At 37.9% G+C, this 22,232-nt stretch overlaps 1 protein-coding gene and 1 pseudogene across 4 annotated transcripts in view; one reads left to right on the top strand and one right to left on the bottom strand.

The window, feature by feature from the left end:
- Positions 1 to 22,232, bottom strand: part of LOC115860494 (AGBL carboxypeptidase 4) — a 1,403,751-nt gene that overhangs the window by 808,283 nt on the left and 573,236 nt on the right. The gene's annotated exons all lie outside the window — the stretch shown is intronic.
- LOC115860486 (probable ATP-dependent RNA helicase DDX5 pseudogene) overlaps positions 7,435 to 22,232 on the top strand; it is a 171,063-nt pseudogene continuing 156,265 nt past the window's right edge.

The raw sequence follows: 22,232 nt of genomic DNA, 5'->3' as shown, positions 1-22,232 counted from the left end.
ATTTCAACTTCCATACACACCAGAGGTCCCCAAGCTTTTTGGCACCAGGGACAAGTATCATGGTAGAAAATTTTTCCATGTACTGGGCGGGAGGAGGGGGGATGTTTTCGGGATGATTCAAGCACAGTACGTTTATTGTGCACTTTATTTATTAAATTGTAATATATAATGAAATAATTATACAATTCACCAAAATGCAGAATCAGTGGGAGCCCTGAGCTTGTTTTCCTGCAGCTTGATGGTCCCATCTGGGGGTGACGGGAGACAGTGACACCCGACGTGTGTTGCTTATGTCCAGTCTACTCTGTAATCTCGTTTTTGTTGCTGTCACTGCTGAAAACCCTGCTTCACAAAGATAGGACGTTGGAAGTGGAAGCAGCCTTTTGAGTGCTTTTGTGGCAATCTCAGGATATTCTGCCTTGACTTTAATCCAGAACGTATGGAGATTTGAAGTTGTCTCAGACATACTTTTAAGGCCACCGTCATTTGCGATCTCAAGCAGTTGATCCTCTTCTAGCATGGACAAAGTCGATTCACCTGGCTTATTCACAAATGGGTCGTGGATCTATTCCTTCTCCGTTTGGGGGTCTTTTGTGGTTGGGAAGTAATGCTCAAACTCTTTTGAAAGCTGAGAGAGGTGATCATGCACCAGCTGGGAGAAAGAAGGCCCTGGCTCAGTCTCTTTCAAAATCTCTGCTAATGTTTGAAACGTCAAAAATCACAATGTTCACTCATCTCCCAAATAATTCCAGTTTGGCTTGGAATGCAGCCACTTTATCTGCCGACTTGAACACAGTTATCGTTCTCCCCTGAAGTGACACATTGAGTTCGTTGAGCAGGTTGAATATGTCACACAAGTAAGCAAGTTTGCGACCCATTCTGTGTCACTGAAATGTGCTGCCAGAAATCTCTGGAACAGCTCTCATAACTCAAAAACTCTGGCCAGTGATCTACCTTTAGAAAGCCATCTCACTTCTGCATATAAGACGCGTGTGCTCTACGTCCATCTCCTCACAGAGCCGTGTGAACAGACGTGAGTTAAGGGCATGTACTTTAATGTGGTTGATAATTTTAATCACATCATGCAAAACGTTAAGTTCAGCTGACATTTTTAGGCTAGCCAGCATTTCTCTATGGATGACACAGTGTGTAGACTTACATTCAGAAGTGGCCTCTTTGACCTGAGTAGTGAAACCAGAAAGCTGTCCAGTCATGGCAGCTGCTCTGTCTGTGCATATACCGACACAAAATGACCAGTTCAGTTTTCCTGATATGTAATCATTCAAAGACTTGAATAGTTCTGTCGCTGCAGTGTTGGTTGGCAATAAAAGTGCACATAACATATCCTCATGCACATCCTCCTGAAAAATATGTCACACAAAAACAAGCATTGTTGCCTTGTTGTCAACATCGGTAGACTTGTCAACCTGGATGGTGTACCACAGAGACTCATTAATCCTCTCTAACAATTGTGCCTCAATATCCTCTGCTATTTCATCAGTTTGTCTAGTTAGGGTGCTAGCCGAAAGAGGAACTTGTGCCACCTTTTGAACTGCAGCCTCTCCTAAAAGTTCATGACAAATGTCCTTAGCAGCAGGAAGGATCAACTCTTTACCAATAGTAAAAGGCTTCTTAGCTTTAGCAATGTGGTTAGCCACTAAGAGTGATGCTCTCACTGCAGACACATTTGATGAAGTGGTGGCCTTCATCAAATAATTGCTTCTATTCTTCGTGTTCACGTTTATTCTTTTGAAAAACTCCAAAGGCTTGTCTTTTAATGCAGGGTGCTTGGTCTCCATGTGGCAAAGCAGTTTAGAAGGTTTCATGGCTTCCTCGTATAGCCAGTCACCACATATTATGAAAAGTGAGCTTGGAGAATGTGAATCACCTGTTGCAATGAACCCATAATTTAAGTAGGACTCTTGGTATTTTCTTTTAAATGCAGCTTTCATTTTGTTGGCAGCCTTAGAGTCTTCTGCTGTCTCATCATTGGGTCTTTCCCCCTTTTCAAAGAAGCTCTCCAGCGATGTTTGTTTTTTACTCATTTTGGTTAGGGTTAGCTCATGGGCTTACCAAAACTGTGACTGAGACAAGTGCCCAGTGCGGGAAAGAGGCATGGATGGAAGTGGTAAATAAAATAATGGGCAGGCCACTCATGGACTAAAATAAGTGTCGGATTCTGACTTAAAGCCTGCCACCACATGCAGCTTAATTGTCACTTCCCACTCACTGATAGGGTTTTGATATGAGTCTGCAAATGATTTATTATGGTCTCTGTGCAGTCAAACCTCTCTGCTAATGATACTCTGTATTTGCAGCCGCTCCCCAGTGCTAGCATCACTGCCTCAGCTCCACCTCAGATCATCAGGCATTAGATTCTCATAAGGAGCGTGCAACCTAGATCCCTCACATGCACAGTTCACAGTAGGTTTCATGCTCTTATGAGAATCTAATGCCGCCACTGATCCGACAGGAGGCGGAGCTCAGGTGGTAGTGTGAGCAATGGGGATTGGCTGTAAATACAGATGAAGCTTCACATGCTCACCCGCCGCTCAACTCCTGCTGTGCGGCCCAGTTCCTAACAGGCCATGGACCCCTGATATACACCACGGCATGGTCACCACCAAAAGTTGTTTCCATCCATCACCATACAGTTGATCCATTTTGTCTATTTAGCCCTCCCTCTATCCCCCTTCCCCTCTGGTAACTGCTCCTCTGTTCTCTGCATCTATGCATTTGGTTTGGTTTGGTTTACTTGTTTGTTCATTTTATTATATTCAACATATGAGTAAAATAATACAATATTTGTCTTTTGGATTTTAAGTTGATGCTGGAATGCATTAAGACTTTTAGGGCTATTAGGAAAGAATGAACAAATTTTCCATGAGAGAAGGACATGAATTTGGGGGTGGGGGGGCAGAGGCAGAAGACTATAGATTGAATGTTTTTATCCCCCTCTCCTCCTGCAAAATTCACATTTTAATATCCAAATCTTCAAGGTGATGAAATTAGGAGGTGGGATCTTTGGGAGTTGGTGAGGTCATGAGGGCTCTGCCCTTATAAAACAAGCCCAAGAAAGCTCTCCTGACCCCCTTCTGCCATGTAAGGTTACAGGGAGAAGATGGCCATCTATGAGGAAGTGGGCCCTCACCAGACACCAAATCTGCTGGGGCCTTATCTTGGACTTCCCAAACTCCAGAGCTGTGAGAAATACATTCCTGTTGTTTATAAGCCACCTAGTCTAGTTGTTTTCTTATAGTAGCCCGAATGGACTAAGACATCTTTCATATAAATGTTTTATTTACATAGAAGTCCTTTAAAAGGTAAGGAAGGGATCTGTTCAGTCACTGAGAAAAAAAATTCTATAGCTGCAGAAAAATTCTATACACGATATCCTTTATAACATAAGCTTAAAAATTGTTGGTTTGCAAAGATCAAAGATCAGAAGCCCACCCAAGCTTCCTTCAGGAAAGTGGGGTTTATTGTAAGAATGCTAAAGATGTCAGGTTCCCAAATATGGGCTGCATTGTTATTAAAAACCAGTCAGATAGTTTCTGCCCCTTTCTTCCTTGCAGTTTCTCATTTCTGCTGTGTTCATTTCATTCTTCTCTCTCTTTGATAGGCTTTTGTACTCAACTACTTTCATGTGGACATGATAGCCTCTACAAAATCATAGCCTCAGGTGCAAATCAATTAGACTTTCTAGCTGTTTCTCATAGTCCTCTAATTTCCAGGGAGAGAAAATGTGACTGGTTTAGCTTGGATAAGGTAATTATTCCTCTATTCTGGGGTTGAGATCACATGGTATACATGGTTGTCTCTTCTAGTCTATGATAAGTGTTTTTAGAAGGGTGTGTGGGGGTAGAGAAGAAATGATGTGAATCTCAGAGTATTATTTATCTGAAAACTTAATATAATGGTACTGCTTATTTCCTGTTTCAGTTTGCTTTTTCTTGAGAACATGTCTCTGATCTCACCTAGACTAATTAACTTGTGGAGATACTATGGCAATTTTCATCACCATAATTCTTAACCGTTTGTGACATTTTTCAGATGAGAAAGTGGAGGCCAAGAAAGTTTGGGTCATTTGTATGAGGGCAAAATAAGAGGAATGATCCTCTTCTCTCCCCACTAAACTTGTGTCTCAAATGTGGCCAGATTCTCTTTGAATATCCTCCAAATCTGTAATTTTGGAGTATGCAAATATTTAGTACCAGATAAAGCTGGGAAAGTAGAATTTCTCTGGATGGAGATTCTCATGTTCTCTTGAACCTGGTCATCTTGTATTCTCTTGTGACAAATGGAAATTCCCATATGTGGCAAGTCTGTCACTTTTTCAATGCCTCAACCAGAAACCACTGGCTCTGCCACTGACGACTCCTACCCAGCACCCTGACGCTTAACAAGGAAATACAGCTTAGTCTACTTGATAAACTCCAAAATGATCCGATGAGGTGAAAAAACATAGACTTTAAATAGGAACACACCTGGGTCAGAATTCTACTTCACCATACGTAATCCGTTTGGCTTCTGATTCCTCATTTGTAAAATAAGAGCAGTGAAGGATCCCTACCTAATAGGGTTAATGGGAAGATTAGAGACATTGCAAGTATAACGCCTGGAATGATAAATCATATAAATTCATTTACATTTCCCAAATTTATTCTTTGAGTGCCTACTAGTGCTAGCCTACTAGCTTAACAATGTGTTAAGCTCTCTAAGTTCGTTGCTACCATGCTTCAGAGATGCATAGCTGATTCTCCAGTCATACATTCTGTTAGTAGGAGATTAAAGGTTGCTCACTCCTCCTGGGGATTCTCAAGTAGTCACAAATGAATTTAAGAAAAAATTCCCCAGTCTGATGAGACATATCATCTATGCTCATCTATGGGGTTAGCCAAACATGTATCTGAGGAAAGAATACTCAGACAAAGGAAACAGATAGGAGGATGTCTGGAATACTCAAAGAAGAGCAAGTGATCAGTGTAGCAGGCACAGGGTAATTGAGGGACAAAATAATGAGATAAGGTCATGAGGTCAGAGAGGAAGGGGCTGGTGGGGGGGGCACAGATTAAGTAGTTCTAAATCATTTTAAGATCATTTTATTCTGAGTAAAGTGGAAAGTTATTGGAGAGTTTTGAGCAAAAGACAAGACATGATCTAATTTATGTTTGAAAAGATAGCCCTGGCTACTGTTTTAGCAATAGATGCACAAGTAGGAAGGTACAAGTAGAATCAGAAAGACCATTTATGAGGCTGTTGCAGTAATCCAAGCAAGAGATAATAGTGTTCAGTCTAGAGCAGTGTGGGTGGAAAAGCCAATTTGATTTTCTAAAAGATTAGGTGTAGGAGGTAAGAATTTAAGAGATATAGGGCTGCTGTTCAGACATTGCTCTAACTGATCAGAAAATGTTGTCTAAATTGTGGTCGTGATCAATGGAATCATATAAGCCTCTCTTTAATCTGTTTACCTAAAATAAACTTTGAAGGATAAGCAGAATTTGATTAGAGGAGAAAGATTTTGATCCTCTGACATTCCTTTAAGCCATTAAGGTGACCCTGAAACACACATGACTCTATGACTATCACAGAATTTCTGGCCTCAAAGGAGGAGGCACAAGCTGTTAAGTTGGCTTATATTTATTCATCACTTTCTGTGTGTCAGGCACTATTCTAAGCACCACAAAACAAACAAACAGTATAAATAAACCACTTCTGTAGTACACATTATTATTATTCTCCATACAATGAATAAAGAAACTGATGCTCAGAGAGGTTAAGAAATGTGTCTGATGTCATATAATGAGTAAGTTGGGGAGTTGAAATTTAAACCAGGCACCCAGCCTCCAAAACTCTCTCATTAACCACAATACTACATACATACTAAGGACTTCTCTAAGCCACCATTTTCTCACATGGAAGTTGGGATAATAATATTATCTACTTTAGAATGCTGTTGTGAGCATAATAAGAATGATTATTTAGCCCTCAAATTAATAATAAATAGCTATCAATTTTATCATATGATGTAATAGTTGATAAAAAATTAGGACCATTATTTTTATTGGGTTCTCACATAATTATTCCCATTTTGTATATTAGTAAATTGAGGCTCAGTGGTTCTTAAATGATTTGTCATGTCACAGAGGTAAGGAACAGGATTTGATTTCCATTTGATTTCAATTCTTCTTGTTGCCTCTAATAGGTGAATCTTCAATACAGAGATATGCAAGGGCACTGAATGCTGTCTAAAGTTCCCAGAAACACTAATGTCTTATAAAAACCCGTGATTTAAATGGACATACATATAAGAATAAATAGCTTCTCCATATATTAGCAAAACCCAGTTCCAAAACATAATAGAAAAAATATCTAATGCTCAATAGCAATAAAAATAGAAACCACCTCCAAATAAACAACAAAAAATGAAGACTTGCTTAAATAAAGTTACTCAACTCTAGTATGAACAGAAAAAGATAAAACACACTATTTTCTGGATGGAAAGAATATCATAATATGTCAACTCTGTTCAAATTATCCTATAGATTAAATATGACTTCAATAAAAATGCCAAATATATTTTTAGAATGTGAAAGAGTAATTCAAAAAATCGTCTTTCAAAACACAAGAGAATAGTCAAGAACACTTTTTAAAAAAAGAGTAATAAAGAGGGACATGCTCAAGTAATAAAATATATTACAAACTTATAGGTATTAAAACTATATTCTAATGACACAGAATAAATTTTTCAACAAATAATGATGAATAACTGGCTAACCATTGAGAAAAAAGTAAATTTAGGTCACTATGTCTAACTTAACTAGTCAAAATATAGTAGATTAAAGGTTAAATGTAAAAGATGGAAGAGGAGGGAGAGGAGGGAGTGGAGGAGAGGAAGAAAAACCAAGTAAAGCCATAGAGACTTTAAAGAGAGTATAATTGAACAATTTGCTATATGCTCTTGAAAGGAAAGGGTCTTTCTTTGTTTAACCACAAAGAAATGAGTTCCAAGGAAAAAGATTTATGGATTTGACAATTTGAAAACAAAAACCTCTGAACATCAAAAAATACTTTGAAGAAAACTGAAAGGTAATTAATAAAGTGGGAAAATACATCCAGTTCTATAAAACAGAAAAAGAATTAATTTACTCAATATAAAAAACTTTCCCTTAAGATAATGAAAAGGTATGCCACAGACTGGGAGAAAATATTTGCAAAATACATAACAGATAAAAAACTGGTATCCAAAATACACAAAGAAATCTTAAAACTCAACAATAAGGAAACAAACAGCTCAATTAATAAACAATTCACTAGAGATCTGAAAAGATACCTCACCAAAGAAGACATGGATGGCAAATAAACATACTAAAAGATGCTCAACATCATATGTCATGAGGGAATTGCAAATTAAAATGCCAATGATATATTGCTATGAACCTATTAGAATGGCCAAAATCCAAAACGGTGACAACACGAAATACTAGTGAAGATACAAAGCAACAGGAACTCTCATTTACTGCTGATGAGTGTGCAAAATTTGCAGCCACTTTGGTAGACAGAGTGGTGGTTTCTTACAACACTAAATGTATTCTTACCATAGGATCCACCAATCATGGCCCTTGGTATTTACACAAATGAGCTGAAAACTTAAGTCCACACAAAAACCTGCACACACATGCTTATAGAAGGTTTATTCATAATGTCTAAAACTTGAAAAAAAGCAAGATGTCCTTCAATAGGTAAATGGATAACCTATGGTAATTTATACAATGGAATATTATTCAGCAATAAAAAGAAATGAGCTATCAAGTCATGAAAAGACAGAAAGGAAACAAATGTGCATTGCTGTGTGGACGTGGTATGTAGTATGAAAAGACTACATACTGTATGATTCCAACTATATGACATTCTGAAAAAGGCAAAACTATGCAGACAGTAAAAAGATCAGTGGTTGTTAGGGGGTTGGGAGAAGGGAGAGAGAGAGGGATGAATAGGTGAAGCATACTGGATTTTTAGGGTAGTGAAACTATTATTCCATATGAAACTGTAATGATGGTTATATGTCATTATACATTTGTAAAAATCAATAGGATGTACAACATAAAGAGTGTACCTTAGTGTACACTATAGACTTCAGTTGATAATATTTTTATCGATATAGACTCATCAAATGTAATAAACATGTTGCACTAATGCAAGATGTTATATAATAGGGGAAATTCAGGGGAGTGGCAAGGGGTGTACATGGTAACTTTCTGTACTATTTGTTCAATTATTTATTTATTTTTTGGTACGCGGGCCTCTCGCTGTTGTGGCCTCTCCCGTTGTGGAGCACAGGCTCCGGACGCGCAGGCTCAGCGGCCACGGCTCACGGGCCCAGCCGCTCCGCGGCATGTGGGATCCTCGCGGACCGGGGCACGAACCCGAGTCCCCTGCATCGGCAGGCAGACTCTCAACCACTGCGCCACCAAAGCCCTATTTTTTCAATTATTTTTTGTAAACCTAAAACTGCTCAAATAAAAATTGTATCAGTTTTGTTAAAAGCTCTCACAACCAAGAAAAAATCATCACTATTATAAGAGAAACAGAGACAGAGAGAGAAAGACAGAGAGAGAGAGAAGGGTGATTCAGGGTGTGGGGGACATGTATAGGAGAGTTGCAAAAGGAAAAAAAAACAAACAAAACAAAATTATAGAGTGCCATTAGCCCTAAAATGTCTAATCTAACGAGTTAAGAATGTTATCTCATTAAGAAAAGGGTTTTTAATTTTGATAGTAATCAGGCTGACACATTTATACACTGCTGGAGTGGGTATAAAATGGTATAAATTGGAGGTCATTTGATTAACATGGCTCAGAAGTGTTTTAAATATATTTAGCCTCAATTCCATATATGGGAATTTGGTGTAACTCAATAATCATAGTGAACACCAACCTCTCTATTATAGTTTTGTTTATTCTAGAACTTAATTGCCCAATGCCAAGGCATTGATAAAATGAACTATGATGGAGCCAAACAATGATCTCCTGAGAATCCTTTAAAAGAATTTTATACAAAAATATTTAAAGTGTGGAAAATACTTAGAATGCATTGCCAGTGGAAGATAAAGTAGGTTTGCAAAGTAGTTTCATATTATTGAATTGTTAAGAAAAATAATATGTACACAATCTTACATTTTTGACTCTATATCTCTATAACTAAGGTAGCTATGGAGATAAATGAAAAAGTAAAATTCTGCCAACATGCTAACAGTGGTTATTTCTTTTTAATTGGGTTATGAGTTGATTTTGTTTTCTTCATTCCGATCATCTATATTTTCTATAATTTCTACAACAAATATACATTGCACTTGTAATAAGAAAAAAATATTGTGTTTAAGAGAAAAGGTTCTGGAGAGACGTTCAACACGGCAGAGGATTAAGACATGGAGATCACCTTCCTAACCACAAATACATGAGAAATACATCTACATGTGGAACAACTCCTACAGAACAACTACTGAATGCTGGCAGAAGAACCCAGACTTCCCAAAAGGCAAGAAACTCCCCACGTACTTGGAAAGGGCAAAAGAAAAAAGAAAAAACAGAGAAAAAAGAATAGGGATGGACCTGCACCTCTGGGAGGGAGCTGTGAAGGAGGAAAAGTTTCCACACACTAGGAGGCCCCTTCACTGACACAAACGAGGGGAAGCAGGGGGGAAGCTTCATAGCATGGAGGAGAGTGCAGCAATAGGGGTGCAGAGGGCAAAGCAGAGAGATTCCTCCACAGAGGATAGGTTCTGATCAGCAATCATCAGCCTGAGAGGCTTGTCTGCTCACCCACCAGGACGGGTGGGGTCTGGGAGCTGAGGCTGGGGCTTTGGACGTCAAATCCCAGGGAGCGGACTGGGGTTGGCTGCGTGAATACATCCTGAAGGGGGCTAATGAGCTACAGCTAGCCAGCAGGGAGTCCAGAAAAAAGGTTGGACATGCATAAGAGGCAAGAGACAATTGTTTCGGTGTTTGCGAGGAGACGAGATTCAGAGCACTGACTAAACGAGCTCCAGAGACGGTGGCGAGCCGTGGCTATCAGAGCAGACACAAGAGGCAGGCATGAGACGCTAAGGCTGCTGCTGCAGCCACCAAGAAGCCTGTGTGCAAGCAAAGGTCACTATCCACATCTCCCCTCCCAGGAGCCTGTGCAGCCTGCCACTTCCAGGGTTCCGAGATCCAGGGACAACTTCCCTGGGAGAACACATGGCGTGACTCAGGCTGCTACAATGTCACACTGGCCTCTGTCACTGCAGGCTAGCCCCGCATTCCGTATCCCTCCCTCCCCCCAGCCTGAGTGAGCCAGAGCCCCCTAATCAGCTGCTACTTTAACCCTGTCCTGTCTGGGCAGGGAACAGATGCTCTCAGGTGACCTACACGCAGAGGCGGGGCCAAATTGAAAGCTGAACCCCAGGTGCTGTGTGAACAAAGCAGAGAAAGGGAAATTTCTCCCAGCAGCCTCAGGAGCAGTGGATTAAACCTCCACAATCAACTTCATGTACCCTGCGTCGGCAGAATACCTGAATAGAAGACAAAACATCTCAAAATTGAGGTGGTGGACTTTGGGAGCAACTATAGACTTGTGTTTGCTTTCTGCCTCTAATTTGTTTCTGGTTTTATGTTTATCTTAGTTTAGTAATTAGCGTTTATTATCACTGGTAGATTTGTTTATTGATTTGGTTGCTCTCTTCATTTATATATATATATATATGTATATATATATATATATTTCCCTTTTCTCTTTTTGTGAGTGTATAGGTGTATACTTCTTTTTGTGACTTTGTCTGTATAGCTTTGCTTTTACCATTTGTCCTAGGGTTCTGTCTGTCTGGTGTTTTGTTTGTTTTTTTAATTTGTTTTTTAGGATAGTTTTTAGCGCTTTTTATAATTGGTGGATTTCTTTTTTGGTTTGGTTGCTCTCTTCTTTCTTTCTTTCATTGTTTTTTCCTTCTTTTTTTCTCTTTACTTTTTTATTTTTAATAATTAAAAAAAATTTAATTTAAAAACTTTATTTTGTTTTCTTTCTGTCTTTCTTTTTTTCTCCCTTTTCTTCTAAGAAGTGTGGCTGACAGGGTCTTCATGCTCCGGCTGGGTGTCAGGCCTGTGCCTCTGTGGTGGGAGAGCTGAGTTCAGGACATTGATCCACCAGAGACCTCCTGGCTCTGTGTAATATCAAACAGTGAAAGCTCTCCAAGAGATCTCCATCTCAACATTAAGACCCAGCTCCACTCAACAACAAGAAAGCTACAGTGATGGACACCCTATGTCAAAAAACTAGCAAGACAGGAATACAACCTCAGCCATTACCATAGAGGCTGCCTAAAATCATAATAAGGTCACAGACACCCCAAAACACACGACTGGATGTGGTCCTGCCCACCAGAAAGACAAGATCCAGCCTCATCCACCAGAACACAGGCACCAGTCCCCTGAACCAGGAAGCCTACACGACCCACTGAACCAAACTTAAGCACAGGGGGCAGACAGCAAAAACAATAAGAACTACAAACCTTCAGCCTGTGAAAAGGACACCTAAAACACAGTAAGTTAAACAAAATGAGAAGACAGAGAAACACGCAGCAGATGAAGGAGCAAGGTAAAAACCAACCACACCAAACAAATGAAGATGAAAGAGGCAGTCTACCTGAGAAATAATTCAGAGTAATGATAGTAAAGATGATCCAAAATCTTGGAAATAGAATGAAGAAAATACAAGAAACGTTTAAAAAGGATATAGAAAAACTAAAGAGCAAACAAACAATGATGAACAACACAATAAATGAAATTAAAAATTCTCTGGAAGTGTTCAATAACAGAATAACTGAGGCAGAAGAACGGATAAGTGACCTGGAAGATAAAATATTTGAAATAACTACCACAGAGCAGAATAAAGAAAAAAGAATAAAAAGAATTGAAGACACTCTCAGGGACATCTGGGACAACATTAAACATATCAACATTTGAATTATAGGGGTCCCAGAAGAATAGAAACAGATAAGAATTGAGAAAATATGTGAAAAATTATAGCTGAAAACTTCCCTAATATGGGAAAGGAAATGGTCAATCAAGTCAGGAAGCGCAGAGAGTCCCATACAGGAAAAATCCAAGGAGAAACACGCCAAGACACATATTAATCAAACAAATAAAATTAAATACAAAGAAAAAAATATTAAAAGCAGCAAGGGAAAAACAACAACATACAAAGGAATCCCCATGAGGTTAACAGCTGATCATTCAGCAGAAACCCTGCAAGCCAGAAAGGAGTGGCAGGACATACTTAAAGTGATGAAAGAATACTCTACCCAGCAAGGATCTCATTCAGATTTGATGAAGAAATTAAAACCTTCACAGACAAGCAAAAGCTAAGAGAGTTCAGCACCACCAACCAGCTTTACAACAAATGCTAAAGGAACTTCTCTAGGCAGGAAACACAAGAGAAGGAAAAGACCTACAATAAAAAACCCAAAACAATTAAGAAAATGGTAATATGAACATGCATATCAATAATTACCTTAAATGTAAATGGACTAAATGCTCCAAAAGAAAGACATAGACTTGCTGAATGGATACAGAAACAAGGCCCGTATATATGCTGTCTACAAGAGACCCATTTCAGACCTGACACATACAGACTGAAACTGAGGGGATGTCAAACGATATTCCATGCAAATGGAAATCAACATGGAGTAGCAATTCTCATATCAGACAAAATAGACTTTAAAATAAAGACTATTAGAAGAGACAAAGACGGACACTACATAATGATCAAGGGATCGATCCAAGAAGAAGATTTAACAATTGTAAATATTTAGGCACCCAACACAGGAGCACCTCAATACATAAGGAAAATACTAACAGCCATAAAAGGGGAAATTGACAGTAACACAATCATAGTGGGGGATGTTAACACCCCACTTGCACCAATGGACATATCATCCAAAATGAAAATGAATAAGGAAACACAAGCTTTAAATGATATATTAAACAAAATGGACTTAATTGATATTTATAGGACATTCCATCCAAAAACAACAGAATACACATTTTTCTCAAGTGCTCATGGAACATTCTCCAGGATAGATCATATCTTGGTTTACAAATCTAGCCTTGGTAAATTTAAGAAAATTGAAATCATATCAAGTATCTTTTCCGACCACAATGCTATAACACTAGATATCAATTACAGTAAAAGATCTGTAAAAAATACAAACACATGGAGGCTAAAAACTACACTACTTAATAACGAAGTGATCACTGAAGAAATCAAAGAGGAAATCAAAAAATACCTAGAAACAAATGACAATGGAGACACGACTACTCAAAACCTATGGGATGCAGCAAAAGCAGTTGTAAGAGGGAAGTTTATAGCAATACAATTCTACCTCAAAAAACAATAAACATCTCAAAAAAACAACCTAACCTTGCACCTAAAGCAATTAGAGAAAGAAGAACAAAAAAACCCCAAAGTTAGCAGAAGGAAAGAAATCATAAAGATCACATCAGATATAAATTAAAAGGAAATGAAAGAAACTATAGCAAAGATCAATAAAACTAAAAGCTGGTTCTTTGAGAAGATAAACAAAATTGATAAACCATTAGCCAGACTCATCAAGAAAAAAAGGGAGAAGACTCAAATCAATAGAATTAGAAATGAAAAAGGAGAGGTAACAACTGACACTGCAGAAATAAAAGAGATCATGAGAGATTACTACAAGCAACTCTATGCCAATAAAATGGACAATCTGGAAGACATGGACAAATTCTTAGAAATGCACAACCTGCCAAGACTGAATCAGGAAGAAATAGAAAATATGAACAGACCAATCACAAGCACTGAAATTGAAACTGTGATTAAAAATCTTCCAACAAAGGAAAGCCCAGGACCAGATGGCTTCACAGGCGAATTCTATCAAACATTTAGAGAAGAGCTAACACCTATCCTTCTCAAACTCTTCCAAAATATAGCAGAGGGAGGAACACTCCCAAACTCATTCTACGAGGCCACCATCACCCTGATACCAAAACCAAACAAGGATGTCACAAAGAAAGAAAACTACAAGCCAATACCACTGATGAACATAGATGCAAAAATCCTCAACAAAATACTAGCAAACAGAATCCAACAGCACATTAAAAGGATCATACACCATGATCAAGTGGGGTTTATTCCAGGAATGCAAGGATTCTTCAATATACGCAAATCTATCAATGTGATAAACCATATTAACAAACTGAAGGAGAAAAACCATATGATCATCTCAATAGATGCAGAGAAAGCTTTTAACAAAATTTAACAACCATTTATGATAAAAACCCTGCAGAAAGTAGGCATAGAGGGAACTTTCCTCAACATAATAAAGGCCATATATGACAAGCCCACAGCAAACATCATCCTCAATGGTGAAAAACTGAAAGCATTTCCACTAAGATCAGGAACAAGACAAGGTTGCCCACTCTCACCACTCTTATTCAACATAGTTTTGGAAGTTTTACCACAGCAATCAGAGAAGAAAAGGAAATAAAAGGAATCCAAATCGGAAAAGAAGAAGTAAAGCTGTCATTGTTTGCAGATGACATGATCCTATACATAGAGAACCCTAAAGATGCTACCAGAAAACTACTAGAGCTAATCCATGAATTTGGTAAAGTGGCAGGATACAAAATTAATGCACAGAAATCTCTGGCATTCCTATATACTAATGATGAAAAATCTGAAAGTGAAATCAAGAAAACACTCCCATTTACCATTGCAGCAAAAAGAATAAAATATCTAGGAATAAACCTACCTAAGGAGACGAAAGATCTGTATGCAGAAAATTATAAGACACTGATGAAAGAAATTAAAGATGATACAAATAGATGGAGAGACATACCATGTTCTTGGATTGGAAGAATCAACATTGTGAAAATGACTATACTACCCAAAGCAATCTATAGATTCAATGCAATCCCTATCAAACTACCACTGGCATTTTTCACAGAACTAGAACAAAAAATTTTGCAATTTGTATGGAAACACAAAAGATCCCGAATAGCCAAAGCAATCTTGAGAACGAAAGAAGGAACTGGAGGAATCAGGCTCCCTGACTTCAGACTATACTACAAAGCTACAGTTATCAAGACGGTATGGTACTGGCACAAAAACAGAAAGATAGATCAATGGAACAGGATAGAAAGCCCAGAGATAAACCCACGCACATATGGTTACCTTATCTTTGACAAAGGAGGCAGAAATGTACAGTGGAGAAAGGACAGCCTATTCAATAAGTGGTGCTGGGAAAACTGGACAGCTACATGTAAAAGTATGAGATTAGATCACTCCCTAACACCATACACAAAAATAAGCTCAAAATGGATTAAAGACCTAAATGTAAGGCCAGAAACTATCAAACTCTTAGAGGAAAACATAGGCAGAACACTCTATGACATAAATCACAGCAAGGTCCTTTTGGACCCACCTCCTAGAGAAATGGAAATAAACATAAAAGTAAACAAATGGGACCTAATGAAACTTAAAAGCTTTTGCGCAGCAAAGGAAACCATAAAGAAGACCAAAAGACAACCCTCAGAATGGGAGAAAATATTTGCAAATGAAGCAACTGACAAAGGATTAATCTCCAAAATTTATAAGCAGCTCATGCAGCTTAATAACAGAAAAACAAACAACCCAATCCAAAAATGGGCAGAAGACCTAAATAGACATTTCTCCAAAGAAGATATACAGAGTGCCAACAAACACATGAAAGAATGCTCAACATCACTAATCATTAGAGAAATGCAAATCAAAACTACAATGAGATATCATCTCACACCAGTCAGAATGGCCATCATCAAAAAATCTAGAAACAATAAATGCTGGAGAGGGTGTGGAGAAAAGGGAACCCTCTTACACTGTTGGTGGGAATGTAAATTGATACAGCCACTGTGGAGAACAGTATGGAGGTTCCTTAAAAAGCTACAAATAGAACTACCATATGACCCAGCAATCCCACTACTGGGCATATACCCTGAGAAAACCATAATTCAAAAAGAGTCATGTACCAAAATGTTCATTGCAGCTCTATTTACAATAGCCCAGAGATGGAAACAACCTAAGTGTCCATCATCGGATGAATGGATAAAGAAGATGTGGCACATATATACAATGGAATATTACTCAGCCATAAAAAGAGACGAAATTGAGCTATTTGTAATGAGGTGGATAGACCTAGAGTCTGTCATACAGAGTGAAGTAAGTCAGAAAGAGAGAGACAAATACCGTATGCTAACACATATATATGGAATTTAAAAAAAAAAAAAAGTCATGAAAAACCTAGGGGTGAAACAGCAATAAAGACACAGACTTACTAGAGAATGGACTTGAGACTATGGGGAGGGGGAAGGGTAAACGGTGACAAAGCGATAAAGAGGCATGGACATATATACACTACCAAACGTAAGGTAGATAGCTAGTGGGAAGCAGCCGCATAGCACAGGGAGATCAGCTCGGTGCTTTGTGACCACCTGGAGGGGTGGGATAGGGAGGGTGGGAGGGAGGGAGACGCAAGCGGGAAGAGATATGGGAATATATGTATATATATAACTGATTCATTTTGTTGTGAAGCTGAAACTAACATACCATTGTAAAGCAATTATACTCCAATAAAGATGTTAAAAAAAAAAAAAAATCTTCCCACAAACAATAGCCCAAGACCAGATGGCTTCACAGGCGAATTCTATCAAACATTTAGAGAAGAGCTAACACCTATCCTTCTCAAACTCTTGCAAAGGATAGTAGAGTGAGGAACACTTCCAAATTCATTCTCTGAGGCCACCATCACCTTGATACCAAAACCAAACAAGGATGTCACAAAGAAAGAAAACTACAGGCCAATACCACTGATGAACATAGATGCAAAAATCCTCAACAAAATACTAGCAAACAGAAGACAACAGCACATTAAAAGGATGATACACCATGATCAAGTGGGGTTTATTCAAGGAATGCAAGGATTCTTCAATATATGCAAATCCATCGACGTGATACACCATATTAACAAATTGAAGGAGAAAAACCATATGATCATCTCAATAGATACAGAGAAAGCTTTTAACAAAATTTAACAACCATTTATGATAAAAACCCTCCAGAAAGTAGGCATAGAGGGAACTTTCCTCAACATAATAAAGGCCATATATGACAAACCCACAGCCAACATCGTCCTCAATGGTGAAAAATTGAAACCATTCCCACTAAGATCAGGAAAAAGAAAAGGTGGCCCACTCTCCCCACTCTTATTCAACATAGTTTTGGAAGTTTTATCCACAGCAATCAGAGAAGAAAAGGAAATAAAAGGAATCCAAATTGGAAAGGAAGAAGTAAAGCTGTCACTATCTGCAGATGACATGATCCTATACATAGAGAATTCCTAAAGATGCTACCAGAAAACTACTAGAGCTAATCAATGAATTTCACAACGTAGCAGGATACAAAATTAATGCACAGAAATCTCTGGCATTCCTATACACTAATGATGAAAAATCTGAAAGTGAAATCAAGAAAACACTCCCATTTACCATTGCAACAAAAAGAATAAAATATCTAGGAATAAACCTACCTAAGGAGACAAAAGACTTGTATGCAGAAAATTATAAGACACTGATGAAAGAAATTAAGGATGATACAAATAGATGGAGAGATATACCATTTTCTTGGATTGGAAGAATCAACATTGTGAAAATGACTCTACTACCCAAAGCAATCTACAGATTCAATGCAATCCCTATCAAACTAACACTGGCATTTTTCACAGAACTAGAACAAAAAATTTCACAATGTGTATGGAAACATGAAAGACCCTGAATAGCCAAAGCAATCTTGAGAACGAAAACTGGAGCTGGAGGAATCAGGCTCCCTGACTTCAGATTATACTACAAAGCTACAATAATCAAGACAGTATGGTACTGGCATAAAAACAGAAAGATAGATCAATGGAACAGGATAGAAAGCCCAGAGATAATCCCACGCACATATGGTCACCTTATCTTTGATAAAGGATGCAGGAATGTACAGTGGAGAAAGGACAGCCTATTCAATAAGTGGTGCTGGGAAAACTGGACAGCTACATGTAAAAGTATGAGATTAGAACACTCCCTAACACCATACACAAAAATAAGCTCAAAATGGATTAAAGACCTAAATGTAAGGCCAGAAACTATCAAACTCTTAGAGGAAAACATAGGCAGAACACTCTATGACATAAATCACAGCAAGGTCCTTTTGGACCCACCTCCTAGACGAATGGAAATAAGAACAAAAATAAACTAATGGGACCTAATGAAACTTAAAAGCTTTTGCACAGCAAAGGAAACCATCAACAAGACCAAAAGACAACCCTCAGACTGGGAGAAAATATTTGCATATGAAGCAACTGACAAAAGATTAATCTCCAAAATTTATAAGCAGCTCATGCAGCTCAATAACAAGAAAACAAACAACCCAATCCAAAAAAGGGTAGAAGACCTAAATAGACATTTCTCCAAAGAAGATATACAGACTGCCAACAAACACATGAAAGAATGCTCAACATCATTATTCATTAGAAAAATGCAAATGAAAACTACAATGAGATATCATCTCACACCAGTTAGAATGGCCATCATCAAAAAATCTAGAAACAATAAATGCTGGAGAGGGTGTGAATAAAAGGGAACACTCTTGCACTGCTCGTGGGAATGTGAATTGGTACAGCCACTATGGAGAACAGTATGGAGGTTCCTTAAAAAGCTACAAATAGAACTACCATATGACCCAGCAATCCCACTACTGGGCATATACCCTGAGAAAACCATAATTCAAAAAGAGTCATGTACCAAAATATTCATTGCAGCTCTATTTACAATAGCCCAGAGATGGAAACAACCTAAGTGTCCATCATCAGATGAATGGATAAAGAAGATGTGGCACATGTATACAATGGAATATTACTCAGCCATAAAAAGAAATGAAGTTGAGCTATTTGTAATGAGGTGGATGTACCTACAGTCTGTCATACAGAGTGAAGTAAGTCAGAAAGAGAAAGACAAATACCATATGCTAACACATACATACAGAGTTTAAGAAAAAAAAAGTCATGAAGAACCTAGGGGTAAGACGAGAATAAAGACCCAGACCTACTGGAGAATGGACTTGAGGATATGGGGAGGGCGAAGGGTAAGCTGTGACAAAATGAGAGAGTGGCATGTACATATATACACTACCAAATGTAAAATAGATAGCTAGTGGGAAGTAGCCGCATAGCACAGGGAGATCAGCTCGGTGCTTTGTGACCACCTAGAGGGGTGGGATAGGGAGGGTGGGAGGGAGGGAGACGCAAGAGGGAAGATATGGGAACATATGTATATGTATAACTGATTCACTTTGTTATAAAGCAGAAACTAACACACCACTGTAAAGCAATTATACTCCAATAATGATGTAAAAAAAAAAAAAAAACAACTACAATGTATCACCTCACACCCGTCAGAATGGCCATCATCAAAAAATCTACAATCAGTAAATGCTGGAGAGGATATGAAGAAAAGGGAACTGTCTTGCACTGTCGGTGGGAATGTAAATGGATACAGCCACTATGGAGCACAGTATGGAGGTTCCTTAACAAGCTAAAAATAGAACTACCATATGACCCAGCAATCCCACTACTGGGCATACACCCTGAGAAAACCATATTTCAAAAGAGTCATGTAGCACAATGTTCATTGAAGCTCTCTTTACAATAGCAAAGTATTGGAAGCAATCTAAGTGTCCATCGACAGATGAATGGATAAAGAAGATGTGGCACTTATATATGATGGAATGTTACTCAGCCATAAAAAGAAACGATATTGAGTTATTTGTAGTGAGGTGATGGACCTAGAATCTGTCATACACAGTGAAGTAAGGAAGAGAAAAACAAATACCGTATGTTAACACATACATATGGAATCAAAAAAAAAAAAAAAGTTTCCGATGAACCTAGGGGCAGGCATTGAGGACACAGGGAGAGGGAAGGGCAAGCTGGGACGAAGCCAGGGAGTTGCACTCACAAATATACGCTACCAAATGTAAAACAGATAGCTAGTGGGAAACAGCCGCATAGCACAGGGAAATCAGCTCAGTGCTTTGTGACCACCTAGAGGGGTGGGTTAGGGAAGATGGGAGGGAGAAGCAAGAGGGAGGAGATATGCGTATATATGTATATGCATAGCTGATTCACTTTGTTATAAAGCAGAAACTAACACACAATTGTAATGTAATTATACTCCAATAAAGATGTTAAAAAATATATATGCTAAAAATAAAAAGAGAGAGAAAAGGTTCTGGAGTCATCCTGGCTTTAATTTGAGCTCATTATGCTGCCTTTCAAAGCTTCATTTTGCACCTTTGTCAATGAGAATATTAATTTTTTGAGGAATAAATGTGATAATTATTGTTAAGTATTTAACAGAGTGCTTGTCCTATAAGAAGGGATCAATAAATATTAATAATATATTATCATCATCCTTATAAAGTGAGCAGAGAATTAACGGACAAGACCAAAGTTCATTTACCTCAACTGAGACGTAATATCCAGGTTTGAGAAGAAGTGGGAAATAGGCTTAGACTTCCCCACAATTATACAATAAAACAGTGGCTACCCTGCTTGGGCTTCTGAATCTGTGAACATAAATGTCTCAATGTAAATTAAGAAAACAATCTCCAAATAAATCTAAGGAGACAGGAGAGAGCAGGCAGGAGTCCATGTGTTGCTTCAGTTACACAGTGATAATTAAGAGTAGACATTTGAAACACCCACTTTAAAAATCTAACATCCTTAATATAGGGTAATATAATACCTAACTTTGTAAAGATGGCAGCTCCACCTAATAATATAATTACTGTATATGTTTTGCTCTTAAGAGGATTTTCATGTGGATATATCATTTCACTTTCTAGTTCTTTTTTTTCCAAAAAAGTTTAATGCCACATCACTGAAAATAGTCAATTATTCAATTGCTTAAACTATAATAATATATTTTCCTGTATTTCCAGATATGCAGCTGCTCACTGCCATTAGGTAAATGCAAAAAAGCAGATTAGCCAACAAAATTTTTAAAAAGGGCTGGTTGATTAGCTTTGTGGAGTGACAAAAAAAAAGTGTTTTTTGAAGTTATGGAGACCTAGGATCAAATTTCAACTTTTCACATAATAATATTTATTGAGAGCTTATTATGTATAAGGCCCTCTTCTATATACCTTTACATATCTGTGTAATATTGGGCAAGTTACTTTATCTCCCTGAACTTCAATTTCCTCAACTGTAGAATAGGAATAAAGATTCTATTCAGCCCAATATTAATATTTGGACAAAACGTAATGCATTTGTTTATTGATAAGTATACAAAAGATGGGATATTTAAATGCAAATGCAGGTGATGATGATAGTAAACACATGGGGCTAATTATGTGCTAAGCACAATTCTAAATACTTCACATAATCTAATTTAATGTTCTTAACAACTGAAAGAGTAGGAAACTGAGTCACAAAGAGTTTAGATAATTTTTACAAGGTAAGAGTTAGTAAGTAGTAGTTCAGATTGAAAGGCAGGCAGTTTGGGCTCCAGGGTTGTTATCACTAGACCACAGAGCCATTCTTTTACAATGGTCTGATCCTGTATATGGATGTATGTTCCTGAGCAATTTGGAAATGCAAAGTGCCTCGCTTGTAGAAAATTAATTTGTATATGTTGATATGTGATTCTGCCTACTTTTTCCATTTTGCCCAGTCTTCATGAACCTAGATCTAGAAAGGGAGAAGAAAGAAGAAGGAGAGTTGAATTCTAATTGCCTTCAAATGTTGTATCATCACAATACCTGCTAGATTTGATTTAGGGGGAAATGCAAGGTTAGATTTTCCTTAATCAATAAAGATAATGACAGCTTTTTATTTATGAAATATGCATGGATTATGCTAGTCACTTTATATGCATGATCTCACTCAATTCTCATGACAATCCAATAATATCAATATTTCTGGCCTGTGCTACAGATGAGAAAACTGAGGCTTAGAGAGGTTAACTTGTCCAAATCTGCATAGCTAGTAAATGACATAGCTAGTAAATGACAGAGGCTATGAACTCAATTCTATTTGACCCAGATGTTCTTAAACATTACTCTGTTTCATTATCATACCAAGTCGACTG

The sequence above is a fragment of the Globicephala melas genome, chromosome 1, assembly GCF_963455315.2.
Source record: "Globicephala melas chromosome 1, mGloMel1.2, whole genome shotgun sequence".
Classification (NCBI taxonomy): domain Eukaryota; kingdom Metazoa; phylum Chordata; class Mammalia; order Artiodactyla; family Delphinidae; genus Globicephala; species Globicephala melas.
This window is presented reverse-complemented; position numbering and strand designations above follow the sequence as displayed.